The sequence below is a fragment of the Carlito syrichta genome, unplaced genomic scaffold, assembly GCF_000164805.1.
Source record: "Carlito syrichta isolate Samal-C Ts95f unplaced genomic scaffold, Tarsius_syrichta-2.0.1 Scaffold308853, whole genome shotgun sequence".
NCBI classification, from domain to species: domain Eukaryota; kingdom Metazoa; phylum Chordata; class Mammalia; order Primates; family Tarsiidae; genus Carlito; species Carlito syrichta.
In genome coordinates this window covers 134,729-139,582 of record NW_007252949.1, presented here as the reverse complement: position 1 = coordinate 139,582, position 4,854 = coordinate 134,729, and positions in this window count along the sequence as shown.

Here is a 4,854-nt window from a genome sequence, read left to right as displayed (position 1 = left end):
TTTTATTAAAACATTCATGCAAATATAACCACACATGGGGTAAGTATTTCAGCTCCCTGTATTTAGCCTCTCTCTTTTTCTCATTCTTTTTTTTAATGTGATCATCAAGTATTTATTTGGTGTCTACTGATTACCTGGTGTTATAAGCAGGATCCAAAGATTCTCCAATAAATAATCTAGACAAAACACGCCCTCATTTTTTGTAGTAAATTTTTGTATTAGATTACTTTGGGAAATAAATACCTATAATATTACTCAGATCTATCTAACTATTCATAAAGAACTCTCTACATCCTCACATGTTAACTTAAAAAAAATCAGTATAAATATTTAGTACTAATCTTAGAAATGTATGATGATGATATCATCACAATTAAAAGAGCGTATTAACTTTAGAAATACATAAATTTTGATTCTCCAAACTAGACATTGTACTTGATATTCAACTCTTTAATACTTATAAATGCTTAGAGCAATTAAATATGAATAAGAGATTTTTGTGTTTTATTACTAATAAAGGTGAATTTTTTTCTCTTAAGACATCATGGACAATTGTATGAACTTGTATCTTGTGTATTATTTCTCTGTGAAGTAAAAAATGACATTGCAAGTAATCACCTTTTGGTTGCTAGAAGGCTAAGGTAACTCTTTGGCTAGAGATTTTAAAGTGTATGTATATTAAGAAATGAGCATGTAGTGGATAACTTATAAAATGAACTCCACTGATTTGCATTAGCTGAAGAAAAGATCAGCTAGAAATAATGACATGCCAAAAATATAGATTCACGACTTTCAAATAGAATAAAGGAAAGACTGCACAAGGGAAAGAACAGTCATGTGTGTTGCTTAGCAATGAGGATATATTCTGAGAAATGTATCCTTAGGTGATTTTGTTGTGCAAAGATCAGAGTGTACTTACACAAACCTAGATGGAATAGCCTACTACACTCTTAGGCCATTTGGTATTGCATATTGTTTCTATGTTAAAAAACCTAGACACCATATAACTAGGGTGAATACTATAGGCAATTGTAGCATAAGAGCAAGTATTTGTGTATCTAAATATATCTAAACATAAACAATTTTTAGAAAAATACAATATAAAAGATAAAAAATGTCACACCCGTATAGGGTTCTTCCTATAAATGGATCTCACAGGGCTCACAGTTGCTGTAGATGAGTCAGTGATTGAGTGGTGAGCAAATGCATAGGCCCAGGACATTACTGTAACTAGCCTGACTTCATAAACACTGTCTCCTAGGCTACATTAAACTTATTTAAACATTTTTCTTCCTTCAACAATAAATTAGTCTTAGTTTTTTGTAACTTTTTACCTTGTATACTTTTTAATTTTGTTTAAGTTTTTGACTCTTTTGCAATATCATAGCTTAAAACACAAACATTATAAAAAATTATCTTTTTATATCCTTTTTCTACAGGATTTTTCTATATTTGAATTTTGACCTTATAAATGTTTTTGTTAAAAACTAACACAGGTACACACATTATCCTAGGCTTACTCGGGGTCAGGATGATCAATATCACAGTCGTCTCTCTCCACATCTTGACCCACAGGAAAGTCTTCAGAGGTAATAACGTGCATAGAGATATCATCTCCTGGAATAACAATGCCTTCTTCTGGAATATTTTCTGAGGGACCTGCTTGACAGTTAACATTATTTATATACGTAAAAGAAATATCCTCTAAAATAACATAAAAGGGGTAGTATAGTGAATACATAAACCAATAACATAGCTTATGTTAGACTGTACACAATTGTATGGCTTATACTTATATTCAAATGACAGCACAATAGGCTTGTTTACAACAGATTATCACAAACGCATGAGTAATGCCTTGCACCATAACGTGACCATGACTGTGGGGAGCTCCACTAGAAGATAGAAATTTTTAGTTCCATTATCATCTTATGGGATCTTATTATCTTGTTGTTGACTGAAACATCGTAATATGGTGCATGACTGTACTTAGTGAAATTGCCTTTTAAATTAATAGTGTAAATTAGCCTATCAATAAATGAAACACAAAAAGAGGCTTTTGAATGCCATTGTACACTGACAAAACGTGTGGTATCTTATATAACACCATCTCCCTTAAGAGTCTTGTTTGTAGGTGATGTGTTTCTTCAACAACCTGACTTCATTTGATGGAAATGCTATTTTTTCCTTTGCTGTTTTTCTCTTAAATATGCAAAACTGCCAATTTTCATCCGTTTATTTTTGATAACATACTTTTTTATAATTGTCGCTTAATACATCTTGATACATTTTCTGACAATAAAAATAAGATACATTTCGGGGCAAATTGGTGTAGGATGTGGGGGCTGTCAGGTCAAAAAGAAATGAAGGAATTCAAGCCCATTAGCCTACCACCTGAATGCTTTATCTTTCTATGTATAAAGTAGTTGTTCATTCAGAATCAAACTGATACTCCTGAAAATGTTATCCTGTTATCTTTATCACATAGCAGAAGATTAGACTTTTAATTTTTTTTAAAAAAAGACAAATACTGTTTCTGGTGACATTTCTAAAATTGATACAGTTGATTCTCAAGATGGCTATAAGTGATTGTAAGTCCATCACAAGTGTATATCTCTGGAAGTAAAGATCTGCAACAATAACTTTTATACTCTGTTGTATTTGTTGTGAATTGGTGTTGTCTTGAAATAATTAAGAACATTCTATGTGGAAACTTTGCCAGAAATACTAAAATTGTAAAAAACATAATCTTTAACAAATTGAGGTACTTGAAGAATGAACAGGCGAATAATTTACCACAGTTGGTTCGGGGGCAGTGGTTTATGCCTGTAATATTAGTGCTGTGGGAGGCCATCGTAAAAGGATTTCTCTAAGTCATGAGTTCAAGACCAACATTGGCAATATAGTGAGATCTTTTCTCTACAAAAAATAAAATAAGATAAATTAGCCAGAAGTGGTGGCATGCACTTGTAGTCCAAGCTACTCAAGAGGCTGAGGTGGGAGGATTGCCTGAGCCCAGGAGTTTGAGGTTACAGTGGGCTATACTGCACCGGTGCACTCCAACCTGGGCAACAGAAGGGATCCTTACCTCTAAAAAAATAATAATTAAAAAAAATTCTAAAACTGATTGCTGAAATTAATTGACCCAAAATAATAGTGAAATGATCAGTTCACTTGGTTTCGATCTGTATTTATTTAGTTACCAGCAAAGAAATATTTGAAAAAGCATTGAAGTCACTAAAGCTTTCGGTTTCTTCATCTATTAAATGATAATAATAAAACTTTTTTTATAGGCTTGTTGTGACAATTCTATATGAAAATTCACAAATCCATATGAAAATGCTAATAAATAGCAGTCCCAAAACATGGAATTCAGACCTCATTTCTGCCACATCACTGATAAACATTTTATAATATTTTGAAATAGTTTTTCATAACATAATTATCTTATGTATATTGACAGACCCAAATATATTTAGTATTTCTATAAAACATAAGAAGCCATGAATAAACTTATGTTTATTGTCAAGATTTATGTTTTTTAATCCTATTTGGATTTCAAATTAATAAAATGTTCATTTATAATTATTTATCCCTTTTTCATTTACCTAACATGTTTATTTTTAAAATATTTGGATTACTTATGAAAAATAAGATATTAAACAAAGTTAGTCACATTTTAAGTTACATTCCAGTTAACCATTTTTTATTTTGTTTAACCAACAATATTAAATTAGTCTTACTTATCAGAGAATTGAACAAGAAAAGACTGTTCTGTTTTAAACTGAGTTTATAATTTTATAACCCCTGTATCCAACCCCAACACTTTAAAACATTTATCAGAGACAAACATGAAAATGCCTGACCAGTAGATCAAGGCAAAAATATTTACTGACAATTTTAACAACATTTTAAAGAAATATCATCATCAATTTTAAAACCAGCTTATTGATCAAAGATTCACTCAAGTCTCCTGAACTAAAAGGAATTTGAATTACTTAATATATAGTTTACATAGGCATTCATTAACTAAGTCAATCTCAATAGAATTTCTTTAGGGATATGGCCAACTATGCCAGACTTTTTTATATAGTCAAAATATACAACATAACACAAGTGCATAGTTGCAAACATACCTAAACATATATATGCATGTAAGAAAAGATCTCATAGTTTTTATTTGAGAAGTTTAGACATAAAATAGTAATACAAACGCATTGCTTTATAAAAGACAATTGGATTTTAATGTAATCATTGACGAAATTGGAGCTTTTCACATGCCTAAAACTTTATTTGTCCTCATTAGTAATCTAATAAACACTATGGACTAAAATTTTGGGTAAAGTAACTTGATTTTAAAATAATATTTTATCCCTTTTTTCTTTATTACCTTTAAATAAGTTTAGGGTTACATTTTTAATGTTTACATTTTAGCTAGAACTAGCTGAAATGTATAAGGGGAAGAAAAAAAAAGCCCTCCAACTGGCCTTTGAATTAGTAACAAATCTGTCTTTTGTTTGCCAGTCTGGTAGGCTTAGCTATTTAATGTGGGTAGGAAAGCATTTTGGCAAGTTTTTTAAATTGCTGTTTGTTTTAAGTTCTTTCTCTTCTATTTGTTTGGTTTTCTTTTTTTTTTGGAGTTGGATTCTCACTCTGTCACCCAGACTGGAGTGCAGTGGCCGCTCCCGGCCACCGCAGCCTCGACCTGCTGGGCTCCGCGATCCTTCTGCCTCAGCCTTTCAAGTAGCTGGAACTACAGGCGTGCGCTACCACGCCTGGCTTCTTTCTCTTCTATTTGGATGCTGAGTGGCAAAGAAACTTTTATGTCAGATAGATACACCTCATATCATTGTT